Source organism: Bufo gargarizans, chromosome 2 (assembly GCF_014858855.1).
Source record: "Bufo gargarizans isolate SCDJY-AF-19 chromosome 2, ASM1485885v1, whole genome shotgun sequence".
Classification (NCBI taxonomy): domain Eukaryota; kingdom Metazoa; phylum Chordata; class Amphibia; order Anura; family Bufonidae; genus Bufo; species Bufo gargarizans.
This window is the reverse complement of record NC_058081.1, coordinates 432,301,377-432,322,389: the sequence shown is the minus strand read 5'-3', so window position 1 is coordinate 432,322,389 and position 21,013 is coordinate 432,301,377.

The following is a 21,013-nucleotide window of genomic DNA, read 5'->3' as shown; positions in this document are numbered from 1 at the left end:
GCAGAAAGGCTAGGTGCATCCCTGCATATTTTTGAAAAAAATAAAAATATATCTTTGTGAGGTGAAATTGGAAAGAAAACATGATTCTGCCTTTATGTTTTTACGACATATTACCTTTAGTCCTCATGCACATGGCCGTGCCGTTTTTTGCGGTCCACAATCCTCCTGCAATCCCGAAACGGGCATCGGCAATATAAATACCTATTCTTGTCCGCAAAGCACGGACAAGAATAAGACATGTTATATTTTTTTTGTGGGGCCGCGGAACAGAGCCACGGATGCGGACAGCACACAGAGTGCTGTCCGCATCTTTTGCGGCCCCATTGAAGTGAATAGGTCCGCATCCGGCGGCTCGGATGTGGACCCAAACAACGGTCATGTGCACGAGGCCTTATAGTGTTAGTCAGCACAATTACAGCAATCCCAATTTTATAGTTTTTCTTATGCATTACTACTTTTAAAAAATTGCTTTGTGCCACTGTATTCCGACACCCATAACATTTTCTTTATGTTTCCTTCTACAGAGCTGTGTGAGGGCTTTTTGAGGGACAAGTTGTAATTTTTATTGGTACCATTTTGCGGTTTAATCACATTTTAGTATTTTTTTCAGGGGAGCTGGGCGGCAGATTAGCAAAGGAATTCAGACTTTTTTTTAAATCTGTTATGGCAATAGTTTAGTTATGCAGCCTATGGTGATTGTGACTTCTTATTAACCCCTTCACACACCTTGATGTAACTGAACAGCCAAGGGTTTATGGAGTGGGCTCACAAGCAGAACCTGCTCCATACGGTGGCTACCGGCTGTGTAATACAGCTGACACCTGCAATGACCAGAATCGTAGTTAATGCTGATCCCAGTTATATAACATCTGAGATGCTATGGTCAGTGGTGACCATGGCATCTGAGTGGTTAGTCAGAGGCAGGGATTTCCCTCTGCCTTCCTAACGACACCCCTGGGGTGAAATCATGGCCTGCTCATTGGTTAGTGTTGCTGTGGGGTTTGTGATAGCTTCCAGGCCTGCCATATAGTAAACTGGCTGTTAAGCCATGCCTGTGGCAGGGTTTAAGGCCCCTTTCACACGACCGAGTTTTCTGCGCGGGTGCAATGCGTGACGTGAACGCATTGCACCCGCACTGAATCCGGACCTATTCATTTCTATGGGGCTGTGCACATGAGCGGTGATTTTCACGCATCACTTGTGCGTTGCGTGAAAATCGCAGCATGTTCTATATTCTGCGTTTTTCACGCAACGCAGGCCCCATAGAATTGAATGGGGCTGCGTGAAAATCGGCAGCAAGTGCGGATGCGGTGCGATTTTCACGCACGGTTGCTAGGAGACAATCGGGATGGGGACCCGATCATTATTATTTTCCCTTATAACATAAGGGAAAATAATAGCATTCTTAATACAGAATGCATAGTACAATAGGGCTGGAGGGGTTAAAAAATAATAATATAACTCACCTTAATCCACTTGATCGCGCAGCCCGGCTTCTCTTCTGTCTTCCTCTTTGCTGTGCACAGAAAAAAGACCTTTGACCTTTGTTGACGTCACTGCGCTCATCACATGGTCCGTTACATCATCCATCACCATGGTAAAAGATCATGTGATGGACCATGTTATGAGCGCAGTGACGTCAAGTGGATTAAGGTGAGTTCAATTTTATTTTTATTTTTTTAACCCCTCCAGCTCCATTGTACTATGCATTCTGTATTCCGAATGCTATTATTTTCCCTTATAACCATGTTATAAGGGGAAATAATACAATCTACACAACCTTGAACCCAAACCTGAACTTTCGTTTTTTTTATCACGTGCGTGCAAAGCACATTACACCCGCACAATAAAAACTGAACAACAGAACGCAATCGCAGTCAAAACTGACTGCAATTGCGTACCTACTCGCGCAGGTTTGCCGCAACGCATCCGGACCTTATCCGGACACGCTCGTCTGCAAGGGGCCTAAATGGGTTTTCTGGGCTCCCTATTCCCAGGATAGGTCATCAGTATCTGAGCAGTGGAGGTCAACCAGTCAGAAAGCCACTGATAAACCATTCCCTGTAGTCACCTGAACCACAACTTTTGACATATCTTTGAACCGACCTGGATTCAGCAGGGCATGTCTCGATTTCAACTGTACCTGCTTCCTGAAGATGCAGATACAGTTGAATACAATGTTGAAGCTAGGAGCCGTTAGCTCCCTGCTCCACCATTTGCCAGCCTGTGCTCTCCCCAGTTGGCAGGCACTATGCAGTGACATCATCACACCTGTTAAGCGGGACGGGGGCACAATCTGGAGATGATGTGCTCAATTCATCGGGGGAAGCATTCTACCGTATGGGGCACTAAAGAGGCATAACTACAGTATGGGCACTACAGGGGAATAACTGCTGTGTAGGAGCACTAAGGGGGCATTCTATTGTGAAGGAGGTGCTTACATGGCATTCTTACTGTGTAAGGTAGCATTACCACTATGTGGGGGCACCAAGGGAGCATCCTGTTGTGAAGCGAGCACTAAGGGGGAAAAACTACTGTGTGGGGCATTAAGGGAGCATAACTACTGTGGGGGCACAAAGGGGGCTCAGCAGGTTTGGAACTTGTATAGATAGGCATTGGGAAGAGTTAGAAATGTGGCTTAGTGTAAAAATATTTACTGCACTGTGTTACACATGCTTATCCCTTCTTGGACTTTTTAATACCAGGGAGGTATGGTTTGAACAGAGCCAGAAGCATAGCTCCATTGAAAGTGTAGAGGTTGTGCCAGGTTACTACAGTTCAGCTTCCACGTTTAAGTGAACTGGACACACATATCTCAGTGATGAAAGTTATCCATATAAAGACCTTGTAAATTCTCAAACCATATACGCCATCTCCAATCCTGCCTAAACTAAAGCCAATCAAACTCCCAACACCAACTTCTGGTGCCACCTCCTACATTTCTCAGTTGAGGTCCATGCCACATGTTTCAAGTAAAGGAACAACAGAAAAGTTTGAGGAGAAAACTTCAAACTACAGTCCTTGCAACCCCCTACACAACTGCTCGGTGCTCTTCCCCATAACCTGCTTCTCCACCATTACTAATGAAAAGCGTTTCTCTCTACTCTCTGAATCAGACTTCACAATCTGTGCATTTGACTCAATCCCATTCTACAACAACCCCAAACTTAAAGGGGTTGTCCAGGATCAGAGCTGTCCTTCACCCAGCATTCTGCATTTCATGCTCCGATGCTCTCCTTTGCCCTGCGCTGAATCGCACAGGGTAAAGGCTTTTTCTGGAGATCTGGTGACGTATCGAGCTCTCCATGGGTAAGCTAGGAGGAGGCGTCTTACGTCACCGGCACTAATGGGTGTGCTTTAGCGCTGACCTAGCTCTGACCGCACAACCCCTTTAATCATATGCTTATTTTGGCTCTTAACTACCTCTTCAATCTATCACCAACTATTAACATTGTCTTTTTTTAATCATACAACCATTAAATGAAACTATCGCTCCACCTGTCCTCTCCATCCAGATATTGTCCCAACTCCTTGAACAAGTCTGCTTTGAAATGGCTTTCTCCTCTCATCCAACTCACTTTTCGATCAACTACAATCTGGCTTCCAACCCCACCACTCCACTGAAACCAAGGATCACTAATGATCTAACTAACTGCCAAAGCCTCTCAACATTAGATTGTGCTACTCTTAGATATTCATCACAATCGACCACTCCTTCCTGTTACAAATTCTCGTATCCCTTGGTATCACAAACTTGGCCCTATTCTGAATCTCCTCATACCTCTGACGTAAAACTTTGAGTCGGGTTCCCACCCCGTGTTAACAAATAAAGAAAACTCCAGTAGTTCTGATGCAAAAGGGATAATTTTTTTATTGAATTGCGGCTTTTATGTACAGTGACGTTTCGGCCAATTGTGGCCTTTATCAAACTGATGCCGCTGGAAGAAGTGTTTCAATAGATGGCTGCGCTTAGTAGATAAGGCTAGTGCATTGATCTACTCGTGCAACTGCACGCTAGCCTTATCTACTAAGCGCGCCCATCTAATTGAAACACTTCTTCCAGCAGCATCAGTTTGATAAAGGCCACAATTGGCCGAAACGTCACTGTATATAAAAGCCACAATTCAATAAAAAATTTACCCCTTTTGCTTCACAACTGCTGGAGTTTTCTCCTCATACCTCACCATACCTCCTCCTACTCACAGACCACCACCTTGTCTCACCATCACTCTGTTGATGTCTGTCAAAGCTCTGTCTTTGGACCCCTACTATTCTCCATCTACACCTTTGGATTAGTAGATCTAAAAGAATCCCATGGATTTCAGCACCAATTTTACGCTGATGACAGATGTTACCTCGTTGCTATGCAGAATACAAAGTATCTATCAGCTATATCTGGGGGTATTATTTATCTTTATAGAGAGCATCTAGTAAGCATAAGTAGTATTATAAGCCAAGCAATGTTCCTCTGGAAAAATATGCAACTTACTATACTCTCTTTGTAAAAAATAAAAAACCTTTTCCTCTAGCACCACTTGTCGCTCTCCGAAGGGGGAAATAGTACCCCCACCCGAGATCCAGGGCCTTGCGTGCACACATCGTCAGCGCGCTGGCTGACGCTGTGTGTGATGTCAGGTCCCTCCCAGTGCATGCTGGTAAGAAGACGCGGTCCGTCTCCTGCAGACTCCATCAGCCAGCCGCGCACCCTGCAGGTAAGGTAAGTATATTAGATGGGGCCCAAATCTACCGGGGGGGGTGGATGGCTATGGCATGGGGCTGATGGCTCTGGCTGGGGGACATGGATGATATGGCAAGGGCATGGGGCTGATGGCGCTGGCTGTGGGACATGATGGTGGCAATGGCATGGGGGACATGGATGATATGGCAATGGCGTGGGACATGATGATGGTGGCAATGGCATGGGGCTGAGGGCGCTGCCTGGGGGACATGGATGATAGCAATGGAATGGGGCTGATGGCACTTGCTGGTGGACATGGATGATGATGGCCATGTAATTTGTATGCATACAGAAGAAAATAATATATTGCAATATATTGTTATATCGCACATGCTTCAAATTATATAGCAATATAGATTTTAGGACATATCGCCCAGCCCTAGTTACAACCACCCTGCAATCCATCAGTGGTAGCCGTGCTTGCACACTATAGAAAAGTGCCAGCCTGTCTGGTAGCCGGGACCACGGGAGCTCACATAGTCTGGTGCTTTTTTTTATATAGTGTGCAAGTACGGCTACCATTGATGAATAGCAGTGTGGTCGTAACCATGGAAACAAGCGGTGTATAATGTGATGGAAAAATGAACCCAGCCAGCAAAGGAGGCAATATGCACGATCACAATACATTAGTAAGGACCTTGTATTAACTTTCTCTACATGATAAATGCCATTTGCCGAAGTGACACAACCTCCTTAAAGGGGTCATCCCATCTTAGACAATGGGGGCATATTGCTGGGATATGCCCCCATTGTCTGATAGGTGCGGGTCCCACCTCTGGGACCCGCACCTACAAAGAGAACGGAGCAGAGAAAGTTGAGGAGGGCGCACTGCGCATGCGTAGCCGCCGTCCATTTATTTCTATGGAGCCGCCATAAATAGCTGAGCGCTGGCTCGGCTATTTCCATTGGCCCTATAGAAATGAATGTGAGCGGTGGCCACGCATGCGCGGTGCGCTCCCATTCACTTCAATGGGAGAGGCGGAGAGCTGTGCCTGGTGGTGGACGGACCCTGGAAAACCCAGGGTCCTCCAGCCACAACTCCCCCCCGGCTCCGTTCTCCTAGCGATATGCCCCCATTGTCTAAGATGGGATAACCCCTTTAACCTCCCTTGTGACAACTAACTTGTTCTATTTAAGTGGATTCCAGGGTCCACCTTGACGGTGACCTCAGGAGTAGACGCACACCAAATTTGTTGAGTGGTGCAGTGAGTTGTGCCAAATTTATTGTGTGCTTGTACCTTTTTTTTGCTGATGCACATATTTAACAGTGCTCTAACTGCATACATAGAAAGTATAAATTATTCAGTCATTAGAATCGATTTAGCAGCTAACTCGCTGATGATATGCCTGGTCATTTCACGACTAGTCAGATTGATTGTCTTTAGCTGATTAATTTTGCATTGTCATTTTCTGTGTTAGTATTGTAATAATGTGACAGAATGCTCCACATGCACGCACTTCTATTTTTGAGGTTAATATACTCAGCAATAAGAAAGAATAACAGACATGTGAAAACTATTCCATATCAAGCTGTCCTGCCGCCTCTCCTGACATGTTTTTGGTAAATACTTTTTCATGAAATAACTATTCTGGAGCATATTTTCTTATAACTGCATAGTTTCGCTATTATTACTTCTGGAGATGTATTAATAAATTGACAACTGGATTTGGAGGGGAGTCCCTATGTACTTTGACACTGTTCAATCAGTGCTGTGTAGGCATACACTGTTTTGACAAACTTCCTGGAGACGAATTCTAAGAAACAATGCTCCAGACGTTTTACTTAATGGAGAATATGAGTTTTGACTACAAAGGACATGTCAGGAGATCTGATGGGTTTTATTTAACCCCTTAAGGACCCTGGGATTATTTTTTGCGGGACAAGTTGTACTTTTTAATGGCACCATTTACAGTTGTATACCATGTAGCGGGAAAAAGAAATCCCAAATGGGGTAGAATTGGGAAAAAAGGTAAAATTGATCTGTTATCTTCATTCTCCAGGTCAGTACGGTTCCAACGATTCCACACTTGAATACTTTTTCTTGCATTTTAATACAGATTTTTTTTTTAAACCTTTGAGGATATATTTTTTTTTTCAAAACCACATTCTGACCACATTCTAACTTTTTTGTAGCTATGTGTACAGGGCTGTGTGAGGGCTCATTTTTTGCTGGGACGATCTGTTCTTTTCAGTCGTACCAATTTTAAGTGTGTGCAACTAGTATGGGTATCGGCGATGCCGATGATGTTTATTTATTTTTTTCTGGTTAAGTATTTTTATTTTAAGGAAAGGGGGGTGATTTGAACTTTTTTTTAAAATATTTGTAGAAACTTTTTTTTAACTTTTTTTTAAAGTCACCTTGGGTGACAATAACTGGCATTTATTCAATTGCCCATAGTATTCAGTGATGGCTAAATAGCCATCATTGAATACTTCCCTGACAGCTGACGGCTGTCCAGCCATGATGGAGGTTGTAGTTTTGTAACAGCTGGAGGGCCGCAGGTTGGGCATCCCTGCACTATATCAATACAAGGCTGCCACCTAGTGGCCTGTATTGATATATACATCTATATATACATTGACTCTGAAGCCGGCTTGGGGCTTCAGTCAATTAGATCGAGGTAACAGGTCCCCCGATCTCAGCCGGGGAACGCTGTTACCAGATCGGAAGCGCGCGACTTTCAGTTCCAGTCTGCGCAGATGCCGTGGTCACATTTGACCACGGCATCTGAAAGGTAAGATGTATGCGATCAGCCTTATGGCTTATCGCATGTATGTGCCGCAGGTCTCTGCTATAAAAAAATAAAATCATGGCAGAAAAGATTAGAGAAATGTAATGCCAAATTAAGACCAGTCAACAAGAAATAAATAAAAAATATCTTAAAACTTGTAGCGTCACCTTTGGTTTGAAGCTGCAGTTTTTGAGATGATAGAAAACAAGTCTCATATTTACCCCATGATTATGCCACAATTCTCCTTTCCCAATAGCCTGTTTAACATGTTTCTTAAAGGGAATCTGTTGACCATACAAAAATGCTTACAGCGCTAAGTAGGGTCTGTGGGAGCTTGGCTGTGAAGTACTCTGTGCATTGTACCCCTCAGCTGTAGTGGGCTTCTCCTTAGGTGCATAACCTGGCAGAATAAGGCTACTTTCACATCTGTGTTGTTAATTCCAGGTTTGAGATCCGGCAGAGGATGTCAAAACCAAAATTAAACAAATCCATGCTATTTAATACATCCAGATGCAAACGTTTTGGCCTGATCGGTTGTATTAAATAAAAACTGAACAAACCTGATCTGGTGGGATCGGAGCCCTGGGATTACACTGCTGGGGCTCCGATCAGAAGCTGCCACCGCCTCCAATGAAGAGGAGGCCACCAATGATTTTAATACTGGTGGGGAGGGTGCACTGCGCCACCAATGATAATTAACGTTTAATACAGGAGGCGGGTGTGTTGGCGCAGAATCACATAGCTGGCACCCTTCTGTGATCAGCGGCAGCAGTTAACCCCTCAGGTGCATTGTTAACTGCCGCTGATTGCAACTTCCTGTCATATAGGCTGGACACTGCCTCCTGTATTTGTATTAGACGCAGGGCCGTCTTTAACAGCAAAAGGAGCAGCTGCCCCCAGCCCAGTTGCTGCCTCTTGAGCCCCGCTAGCCACTGGTGACGTGGGGGGTGGCAGCTGGGCACAGGGAGATAAGCGCTTCCATTGTGGAAGCGCTCATCTCCATAGTCATCTGTATCGCTGTCCTGAGATGGAAGTGCTGCGGCGGGGCAGGGGAGGGAGAGGCGTTTCCCTTCCCCGTTCCTCTGATAGGCTGCTGGCACTAGGCCAGCCTGATGAAGGTAAGTATAAAGTGTTTTTTTTAATATTTTTATATGGTACTACTACTGGCACATGTTTGGGGGGCACCTGTTACTGGCACATGATTGGGGGGCATCTATGGGGGCGCCTGTTACTGGCACATGATTGGGGGGCATCCATGGGGGAACCTGTTACTGGCACATTATTGGGGGGCATCTTTGGAAGCACCTGTTACTGGCACATGATTGGGGGGCATCTTTGGGGGCACTTGTTACTGGCACATGATTGGGGGGGCATCTATGGGGGCACTTGTTACTGGCATATAATTGGGGGGCATCTATGCGGGCTCTTGTTATTGTCACATGATTAGGGGCATCTATGGGGGCACTTGTTACTGGCACATGATTGGGGGGGCATCTATGGAGGCACTTGTTACTAACACATTATTGGTGGGCATCTATGGGGGCACATCTTACTGGCACATTATTGGGGACACTGTGGGGGCATCTATGGGGGCACTTCTTACTGGGACATTATTGGGTTGCACTATGGGGGCATCTATGAGGGGATCTACTGAGGCCACAGAGAAGGGGTATTTTATATGGGGGAAGGGGGGGGACACTATGGGGCCGCAAAGAAGGGTTATTTTATATGGGGGAGGCTCTGTATAGGGGTATTTTTTTACTGGGGCACATTATGGTGGGTACTATGGGGAAGGGGAGAGAGGAGTACTATGGGCTCATCTGTGGGGGGGGGGGGGGCACAAAAAAAAGGGGTATTTTATCATTGCAAATTATGGGGGACACTGAGGGCATCTACTGGGGCACTATATATGGGGCATTTTATACTGGTACATTATGGGGGGCACTAGGAAGAAGGGGGGAGAGGAGCACTATGGGGCACTTACTGGGGGCACTATATTGGGGTATTTTATACTGGCACATTATAAGGAGAATTATTACTACTGGGGGGCATTATGATTGGTTTTATTACTACTGGGGGTCTATGGGGAACATGATTACTAGTATGGGCACTATAGGAGCATTATTACTTCTGGGGAACAGTGGGGACATGTTGGGGGCACTGTAGGAGCACTATTACTACCATGTGTGCTCTAGCAGAGAATTATTCCTATTGGTGGGACTTTGGGGGGCACTATTACTGTGGGGGCACCTTGGCACAGTATCAGCTTACCACAATTATTTTTGGGGGACGTTATGTTTACACTATTAGTGTCAGGGGCACTATTTGCTGGGCGCAGCTATTTTAGGGAACTGAGTGCCAATAATTATTGAAGGGCACTATCTGCATGGTACTACTATTACTATTGACAGTCACTGATTAAGGTCAAGTCCCCCTGAGGCTCAGGGCCTGAGCAACTGAGCTCCGGCACAATTTCAATAAAGTAAAATAAACAGTGCCTGCTGCACCGCTCAGACCAGTTTAGGAGCGGAGTGCACTGCTAGTTAGTACTGCTCAGAGAAGTATTTCTTCAGTTAAGGCCCGGGCTTGCTGCCCAGAGGGTCATTTTTGTGGGTTAAAATTGGTGTCTTTGCCAATTGCGTGATTCTAAGTTTTTAGCACTCCTAAAAAAATGAACACAAAAATTATGTTCCCCAAAATAAAATAAAAAGCTCCCCAGTGACCCTACAAAAAAAACAGCACTCACAGAGCGGGTCATCATGCTATTAAGGGCTCTTTCACACTTGCGTTGTACGGATCCGTCGTGTACTCCATTTGCCGGAATTACAAGCCGGATCCGGAAAAACGCAAGTGAACTGAAAGCATTTGAAGACGGATCCGTCTTCAAAATGCGTTCAGTGTTACTATGGCAGCCAGGACGCTATTAAAGTCCTGGTTGCGATAGAGTAGTAGTGGGGAGCAGTATACTTACCGTCCGTGCGGCTCCCGGGGCGCTCCAGAATGACGTCAGAGGGCCCCATGCGCATGGATGACATGTCCATGCGATCACGTCATCCATGCGCGTGGGGCGCCCTGACGTCACTCTGGAGTGCCCCGGTAAGTATACTGCTCCCCACTACACTTTCCCATGGCTGCCAGGACATTACTGCCAAGGAACACTTCTAGTGGCCACTCATCATTATTAATGTTTACTACTCTGAGGTGTGTGGATTTTTTTTTGTGTGCGTGTGTTGGAGGGCGTGATTGCATGCTAGGGTGTGGGAAGGCGGGATCCAGGGGGCCCAAGTAAATTCTTGCCCAGGGTCCAATCAATATTAAAGACGGCCCTGATTAGACATTAACTTTCATTGGTGGCGCAATGTACCTGCCCCTCCTCCTCTCGTCTCTCCTCATTGGCAGCACGGCACAGGGGGAGGGAGAGAGTGACTCCTTCTCCCCTGTGCTGCTGAGGGAACATGGCGCACTTGTGGCGAAACCAACCTCGCCACTGGGTTTTGGAGAGGCCTGTTTAAAAGCCTCTTGCCTCAGGATTATGGCCCATACTAAATTTTAAAACCCCTGAACCTATTCAAGTGAATTTTGGATAGGTTTGTCCCCAAGTTATACTGGTTAAATTGATGTAAGTTATATGTATGGACAATGTAAACTCACAAAGTTGTAGCAATTTACAATAAGTGTAACTTGTCAGCTTGGGAGATAGTTGAGTGGATAGACAGAGGGGAGGAATATGCTGGGTGTGTCTCTATTGTCCCATTGTGTGTTTAAATGGTGATGTCTGTCCTGTTGTCTCCACATGTGTATTGGCGATTTCCCTTTGTCCTGAGAGATAATTGGATTGCTCCTCGGTTGTCTCCAGGACAGAGAGGAGGAAACCATGAAGCATTGTGGGGATGTGTTGTATCTGTCCTGTGTCGCAGTCTCCCTTCTGGTCCCCTAGGGGCGTGAACGATTGGTTGCTGTACTTACATTGTATGTGTTGTAATATACTGATTGGTTGTATTTCAAAACCCTGTAGGCAGTACTATGTTTGTGGTTTGTGAATAAAAGAGGCTGTACCTGAAGTACAGTCAGTTCCTGTTTTAACCCTCAAAGTGAAGTGTCGTCTCATTCTTGGGGGGAGGATTATATGTTATGCTGTTCCAGTTTGACTGCTAGGAGCGTAAACCTATTCGTATGGTTTCCTATTCCACTGCCTGACTAATAAAACTGGTGAACTGGAATTAGTGATGTGTGAGGAGGACTATGACATAGTGGGAATAACTGAGACATGGCTGGATGATAGCTATGACTGGGCGGTTAATGTACAAGGTTACAGTCTGTTTAGAAAGGATCAGCAAAACCAGAGAGGGGGAGGGGTCTGCCTTTATGTAAAGTCCGGTCTAAAGCCCACACTCCGCGATGATATAAGTGAGGGACATGAACATGTGGAGTCACTGTGGGTAGAGAGACATGGAGCTAAAAACAACAATAAATTACTAATAGGAGTTTACTATAAACCACCAAATATACCAGAGTCCTCAGAAAATCTACTACTAAACGAGATAGACGAGGCTGCAAATCATAATGAGGTGGTTATTATGGGGGACTTCAACTACCCAGATATAGACTGGGAAACTGAAACTTGTATATCTCATAAGGGAAACAAGGGCAATAACCAAAGACAATTACCTCTCCCAACTGGTTCAGGACCCGACTAGAGGGACGGCCATACTGGACTTAGTATTAACCAATAGGCCCAACAGACGTGCAGGTTGGGGGACACCTGGGAAATAGTGACCATAAAGTAATAACCTTCCAATTATCATTCAAAAGAGCGTTTCTACAGGGAGGAACAAAAATACCAAACTTCAAAAAAGCTAAATTTAGCCAACTAAGAGAGGCCATAGGCCAAACTAACTGGGACAAAGTCTTCAAAAATAAAAATACAGCCACAAAATGGGATATCTTTAAAAACATCCTAAAATCTCATTGTGAGAGGTACATACCGTATGGTAATAAAAGGTTAAGGAACAAAAAGAAACCAATGTGGATAAATAGAACTTTAAAGAAAGCAATAAATGACAAAAAGAAAGCATATAATTCACTGAAACAGGAGGGAAGCACGGAAGCACTGAAAAACTATAAGGAAAAAATTAGAACATGTAAAAAACAAATAAAAGCGGCCAAACTAGAGACCAAGAGATTAATTGCCAAAGAGAGTAAAACTAACCCTAAAATGTTCTTCAATTATATAAATGTTAAAAAGTATAAATCTGAAGGTGTCGGCCCTTTAAAGAGTAATGAGGGGGAAGTCGCAGAGAGCGATGAGGAGAAAGCAAAGCTGTTAAATATTTTTTATCCAATGTATTCACTGAGGAAAATAAATTGTCAGATGACATGCAGAATGCAAAAATAAATTCCCCATTAAAAGTGTCCTGTCTGACCCAGGAAGAAGTACATCAGCAACTTAAAAAGATTAAAATAGACGAATCGCCAGGACCGGATAACATACACCCCCGTATCCTAAAGGAATTAAGTAATGTCATAGCCAGACCCTTATTTCTGATATTTGCAGACTCTATACTGACAGGGAATGTCCCACAGGATTGGCGCATGGCATATGTGGTGCCAATATTCAAAAAGGGGCCAAAAACAGAGCCTGGAAACTATAGGCCAGTAAGTTTAACATCTGTTGTGGGTAAACTGTTTGTTTACTGAGAGATGCTATATTAGAGCATCTCAACGGAAATAAGCAAATAACGCCATATCAGCATGGCTTCGTGAGGGATTGGTCATGCCAAACTAATTTAATCAGTTTCTATGAGGAGGTAAGTTCTAGACTTGACAGCGGCGAATCAATGGATGTCGTGTATCTGGACTTCTCCAAAGCATTTAACACTGTACCACATAAAAGGTTAGTATATAAAATGAGAATGCTCGGACTGGGAGAGAACATCTGTATGTGGGTAAGTAACTGGCTCAGTGATAGAAAACAGAGGGTGGTTATTAACGGTACACACTCAGATTGGGTCACTGTCACTAGTGGGGTACCTCAGGGGTCAGTATTGGGCCCTATTCTCTTCAATATATTTATTAATGATATCTTGTAGAAGGCTTGCATAGTAAAGTATCAATTTTCGCAGATGACACTAAACTGTGTAAAGCAGGCATGCTCAACCTGCGGCCCTCCAGCTGTTGTAAAACTACAACTCCCACAATGCCCTGCTGTAGGCTGATAGTTGTAGGCTGTTTAGGCATGCTGGGAGTTGTAGTTTTGCAACAGCTGGAGGGCCGCAGGTTGAGCATGCCTGGTGTAAAGTAATTTACACTGATGAGGACAGTATACTACTACAGAGGGATCTGGATAGATTGGAGGCTTGGGCAGAGAAGTGGCAGATGAGGTTTAACACTGATAAATGTAAAGCTATGCACATGGGAAGGAAAAATGCAAGTCACCCGTACATACTAAATGGTAAAACACTCGGAAACACTGGCATGGAAAAGGATCTAGGAATTTTAATAAACAGCAAACTAAACTGCAAAAACCAGTGTCAGGCAGCTGCTGCCAATGCCAACAAGATAATGGGTTGCATCAGAAGGGGCATAGATTCCCGTGATAAGAACATAGTCCTACCACTTTACAAATCGCTAGTCAGACCACACATGGAGTACTGTGTACAGTTCTGGGCTCCTGTAAACAAGGCAGACATAGCAGAGCTGGAGAAGGTCCAGAGGAGGGCATCTAAAGTAATAACTGGTATGGGGCAACTACAGTACCCTGAAAGATTATCAAAATTAGGGTTATTCACTTTAGAAAAAAGACAACTGAGGGGAGATCTAATTAATATGTATAAATATATCAGGGGTCAGTACAGAGATCTATCCCATCAGCTATTTATCCCCAGGACTGTGACTGTGACTGTGACGAGGGGACATCCTCTGCGTCTGGAGGAAAGAAGGTTTGTACACAAACATAGAAAAGGATTCTTTATGGTAAGAGCAGTGAGACTCTGGAACTCTCTGCCTGAGGAGGTGGTGATGGTGAGTACAATAAAGGAATTCAAGAGGGGCCTGGACGTATTTCTGGAGCTTAATAATATTACAGGCTATAGCTACTAGAGAGGGGTCGTTGATCCAGGGAGTTATTCTGATTGCCTGATTGGAATCGGGAAGGAATTTTTTATTCCCCTAAAGTGGAGAAAATTGGCTTCTACCTCACAGGGTTTTTTGCCTTCCTCTGGATCAACTTGCAGGATAACAGGCCGAACTGGATGGACAAATGTCTTTTTTCGGCCTTATGTACTATGTTACTGTCTACAGCATTCATATGCTTGAGAGGATTTATCTGCTTCTTCGGTTCGGTGATGGTGGTGTCTGCCAGAGTGCTTGGAGACCTCAGGAAACGCTAGGAGCATCCAGCAACGGAGATACTCAGTCGGGGTGCCAGGTGATCCGTTACAGCGCTGACAGCAGCACGCTCGTGTTCTGTGATAGCGCGCTGGACGCGTTATCGGCAAGGTTAGATGCCGATAACGTTGAAAATCATGAATATTGGCCAATAATATCGGTAACTCCGATAATCAGTTGATCCCTAATGTGAATGTATTCTTACAACTCCTGATTATAAAAGCTATGTTTTTATAAACTGCTCCAAAGATTCCCTTTAATACAAACCGGATTCCCAAAAAGTTGGGACACTAAACAAATTGTGAATAAAAACTGAATGCAATGATGTGGAGATGGCAAATGTCAATATTTTATTTGTAATAGAACGTAGATGACAGATCAAACGTTTAATCCGAGTAAATGTATCATTTTAAAGGAAAAATACGTTGATTCAAATTTTCACGGTGTCAACAAATCCCAAAAAAGTTGGGACAAGTAGCAATAAGAGGCTGGAAAAAGTAAATTTGAGCATAACGAAGAGCTGGAAGACCAATTAACACTAATTAGGTCAATTGGCAACATGATTGGGTATAAAAAGAGCTTCTCAGAGTGGCAGTATCTCAGAAGCCAAGATGGGTAGAGGATCATAAATTCCCACAATGTTGTGCAGAAAGATAGTGGAGCAATATCAGAAAGGTGTTACCCAGCGAAAAATTGCAAAGACTTTGCATCTATCATCATCAATCTCTGTGCGTAAGGGTCAAGGCCGTAAAACCATAATGGATGCCCATGATCTCTGGGCCCTTAAACGACACTGCACCACAAACTGTAAAGGAAATCACAGAATGGGCTCAGGAATACTTCCAGAAACCATTGTCAGTGAACACAATCCACCGTGCCATCCGCCGTTGCCAGCTGAAACTCTACAGTGCAAAGAAGAAGCCATTTCTAAGCAAGATCCACAAGCTCAGGCGTTTTCACTGGGCCAGTGATCATTTAAAATGGAGTGTGGCACAATGGAAGACTGTTCTGTGGTCAGACGAGTCACGATTCAAAGTTCTTTTTGGAAATCTGGGACGCCATGTCATCCGGACCAAAGAGGACAACGACAACCCAAGTTGTTATCAATGCTCAGTTCAGAAGCCTGCAACTCTGATGGTATGGGGTTGCATGAGTGCGTGTGGCATGGGCAGCTTGCATGTCTGGAAAGGCGCTGTCACAACCAGACAGCTGAGAAGCTCTGACAGAGGCCTTTCAGAACCTCCTCCTTGACTTCCTTTGTTGTGGTATTCAGTTACTCATCTCGTTAGCCTCTCTCAGCTGTCATGTGTTGGACTAATTGCTTCCCTTTAAATTCCTCCCCAGAATGATTTTCTGGGCGGCTTATACTTCCTCCTGGAGTGTGTGTGCATGCTGGTCTTGTTCTCCTCTCTGCTACAAAGTTAAGTGTTGAATATTTATCTGCTATTTTCTGTTTGCTGGATCCCAGGTGACCCTGACTCCCTCCGTATCTTGTGTAGGGAGCCGGTGGTCATGTCCCCTCACTATTGTAGGGTGCTCAGGGGTTATATAGTCAAGGTACGTGGATATGCAAACCTCCACCATTCGGATCTTTGCATAGGCTGAGCAGCCAGGGAAAGTGCCAGGTCTTCTGCAGGGGTCTCCCTTTTGTTCCTTAGCTTTTGGATCCAGCGAGTCATTTATGCATGTTGCTTTGCCTTGTTTCCTGTACACCGTCCGTGACATTATAAGCCGCCGAAACCGTCTCAAGCATGGATCCGGTTTCACTTTTGGCTGAACGCCTTCAGGGTCTTTCATTGGAGGTAGCTGATCTCCGTAAGACTTTTTCTCAGCTTCAAGTGACCGGTTCAGCTGGCGTTCATGGAGTTTGTTCTGAGCCTAAGATCTCGCTCCCGGATACGTTCTCCGGGGGTAGTGAGAATTTTGTGCGTTTTAGAGAGGCTTGCAAACTCCATTTTCGCCTTCTTCCCCATTCCTCTGGTGATGAGGAACGGAGGGTGGGGATCATTATATCGCTGCTCAGAGGTAACGCTCAGTCCTGGGCCTTTTCGCTGCCGGAGGGGGCACGGCCTCTCCGTTCAGTGGATGAATTCTTTTTAGCCCTGGGTCAGATATATGATGATCCGGATCGTATTGCTCTGGCTGAGTCTAGACTACGTCTATTATGCCAGGGTAAACAATCCGCAGAAATATACTGCTCAGAATTTCGGAGATGGGCAGTTGATACTGGTTGGAATGATGCTGCACTCCGAAGTCAATTTTGCCATGGTCTTTCAGAGGGATTGAAAGATGCATTTGCCTTTCATGAGAGGCCTATTTCTTTGGACTCTGCTATGTCTCAGGCCGTTCGTATTGACAGGCGTCTTAGAGAGAGAGGAGAGATGTCCCCTTCCTGTCATACTCAGTCCCAGGACAGTGCAGCGGTCCCATTCTGTGCGCAGGGGTCTCAGTCGCTGTCAGCCCCTTCTGAGCAGGAGCCCATGCAGCTGGGGTTGATTGCTTCTGACAATAGAAGATTCAGCTCGCATGGGAGGGTTTGTTTTTGTTGTGGAGGTATAAATCATTTGGCAAATATTTGTCCCTCTAGGAGATTCAGGCAGTTTTCTGGGAGTAATAAAGAAACAAACAGGAAAAAATCTTTTAAAAATGTTCCGTCTGTTACTATTGGCAGGGTTGAGGCGGAAATTGAAGGTTTTCCGTTTGCTTGTAGTTCCCGTTTTGTCCTGCCGGCTAGGGTGGCGCTAGAGAGCAAGAACATTTTTTGTGAGATTTTTGTGGATAGTGGAGCAGCGGTCAATCTCATTGATAATCAATTTGCGATAACTCATGGTTTCCAGGTGCGCACTTTGGGAAAGGATATTCCTGTTTTTGCTATCGATTCCGCTCCACTTTCTCAGAAATCATTAAAGGGCATAGTTCACAATATCCGTTTAATTGTGAGTGATGCTCATGTTGAGGATGTGTCATGTTTCGTCCTTAGCGGTTTACCCTACCCCTCTGGTGTTGGGGCTGCCCTGGCTCACTAAGCATAACCCCACCATTGATTGGCAAGCGAGGCAAATAAATGGTTGGAGTGACTTTTGCAGAGAGAATTGCCTCATGACATCTGTTTCTGAGGTTGCTACTAAGACTGTACCATCTTTTCTCTCTGAATTTTCGGATGTCTTCTCTGAGAGTGGAGTTCAGGATTTGCCCCCGCACAGGGAGTACGATTGCCCTATTAATCTCATCCCAGACGCCAAGCTGCCTAAATCTCGTTTATACAATCTTTCCCAACCTGAGAGGATCGCTATGCGTGCTTATATCTCTGAGAGTCTGAGAAAAGGACACATACGACCCTCGAAGTCACCTGTTGCCGCTGGTTTTTTCTTTGTTAAGAAAAAAGATGGTTCTTTAAGACCTTGTCTGGATTTCAGGGAGCTGAACAGTATCACAATTCGTGACCCTTATCCGCTTCCTCTGATCCCGGACCTGTTTAACCAGGTTGTTGGGGCTAAAGTCTTTTCCAAATTAGATCTAAGAGGGGCATACAACCTGGTCAGGGTCAGAGAAGGGGACGAATGGAAGACGGCCTTCAATACCCCTGAGGGCCATTTTGAAAATTTGGTTATGCCTTTTGGTTTGATGAATGCCCCAGCCGTTTTTCAGCATTTCGTGAACAGCATTTTTTATCATTTGATGGGAAAATTTGTATTGGTGTATTTGGATGACATTTTGATTTTTTCTCCCGATTTCAAAACTCATAAGGAACATTTACGTCAGGTCTTGCTCATCCTGCGGGAGAATAAATTATATGCGAAACTGGAAAAATGTGTGTTTGCGGTTCCAGAAATTCAATTTCTGGGGTTTCTTCTCTCCGCTTCTGGTTTTCGCATGGACCCCGAGAAGGTCCGCGCTGTGCTTGAGTGGGAGCTTCCTGAGAATCAGAAGGCGCTGATGCGTTTTTTGGGCTTTGCCAATTATTACAGGAAGTTCATTTTGAATTATTCTTCTATTGTTAAACCACTCACTGATATGACCAGAAAGGGGGTAGATTTTTCTTCTTGGTCAGTAGAGGCGCGTAAGGCTTTTTCTGATATCAAGGAGAGTTTTGCTTCCGCTCCCATCTTGGTGCAACCTGATGTTTCTTTACCCTTCATAGTTGAGGTTGATGCTTCTGAGGTGGGTGTGGGGGCGGTCTTGTCTCAGGGTTCCTCTCCTGCCAATTGGCGACCGTGTGCCTTTTTCTCAAGAAAACTCTCCTCCGCAGAGAGAAATTACGATGTGGGAGATAGGGAATTGTTGGCCATCAAGTTGGCTTTTGAGGAATGGCGCCATTGGCTAGAGGGAGCCAGACACCCTATTACCGTATTTACTGACCATAAAAATCTGGCCTACTTGGAGTCAGCCAAGCGTCTGAACCCGAGACAGGCCAGATGGTCTTTGTTCTTTTCTAGGTTTAATTTTGTTGTCACGTTCCGCCCTGGAGTTAAGAATGTGAAGGCAGATGCCCTGTCACGTTGTTTTCCGGGAGGCGGGAATTTTGAAGACCCGGGTCCCATTTTGGCTGAAGGTGTGGTGGTCTCGGCTCTTTTTCCTGAATTGGAGGCAGAGGTGCAGGCAGCCCAGTCAGAGGCTCCTGATCTTTGTCCTCCTGGGAGGTTGTTTGTGCCTCTCGCTTTAAGACACAAGATTTTTAAAGAACACCACGATACGGTCCTTGCTGGGCACCCGGGGGTAAGAGCCACACTGGATCTCATCGCTCGGAGATTCTGGTGGCCTGCGCTTCGTAAGTCGGTTGAGGGTTTTGTGGCAGCCTGCGAGACTTGCGCTCGTGCCAAAGTCCCTCATTCACGGCCATCAGGTCCTCTCCTTCCCTTACCCATTCCTTCCCGTCCTTGGACACATCTGTCCATGGACTTCATAACGGACCTGCCTCGTTCCTCGGGGAAGACTGTGATTCTGGTGGTGGTGGACCGTTTTAGCAAAATGGTGCATTTCATCCCTTTTCCTGGTTTGCCCAATGCTAAGACGCTGGCGCAGGCATTTATTGATCACATTGTCAAATTGCACGGTATTCCTTCAGACATAGTCTCTGATAGGGGCACGCAGTTTGTTTCCAGATTCTGGAAGGCTTTCTGTTCTCGCTTGGGGGTTCGGTTGTCATTCTCTTCTGCTTTCCACCCGCAGTCGAATGGCCAGACAGAGCGCGTCAATCAGAATCTGGAGACATATCTGCGCTGTTTTGTGGCGGAGAATCAAGAGGATTGGTGTTCTTTTTTGTCCCTTGCTGAGTTTGCTTTAAATAACCGTCGTCAGGAGTCCTCTGATAAGTCACCATTTTTTGGTGCATATGGGTTTCATCCGCAGTTTGGGACTTTCTCGGGAGAGGGGTCTTCTGGTTTACCTGATGAGGACAGATTCTCCTCGTCTTTGTCATCTATTTGGCAAAAGATTCAGGATAATCTAAAGAGCATGAGTGAGAGATATAAGCGTGTGGCAGATAAGAGACGTGTGCTTGGTCCGGACCTGAATGTTGGTGATCTGGTGTGGTTGTCCTACCAAGAATATCAAATTGAAGGTTCCCTCCTGGAAGTTGGGTCCTAGGTTTATTGGGCCTTACAAAATCCTGTCTGTCATCAATCCTGTTGCATACCGTCTTGATCTTCCTCAGACTTGGAAGATCCATAATGTTTTTCATAAGTCCTTATTGAAACCTTATGTTCAACCCATTGTACCCTCGCCTTTGCCTCCTCCTCCGATTATGGTTGATGGGAATCTTGAATTTCAGGTCTCTAGGATTGTGGATTCTCGTCTTGTCCGCGGTTCTCTTCAGTACCTTGTTCATTGGGAGGGGTATGGTCCTGAGGAGAGGATGTGGGTCCCAGTGACGGACATTAAGGCCTCTCGTCTCATCAGGGCTTTCCATAGGTCCCATCCTGAGAAGGTGGGTTCTGAGTGTCCGGAGTCCACTCGTAGAGGGAGGGGTACTGTCACAACCAGACAGCTGAGAAGCTCTGACAGAGGCCTTTCAGAACCTCCTCCTTGACTTCCTTTGTTGTGGTATTCAGTTACTCATCTCGTTAGCCTCTCTCAGCTGTCATGTGTTGGACTAATTGCTTCCCTTTAAATTCCTCCCCAGAATGCTTTTCTGGGCGGCTTATACTTCTCCTGGAG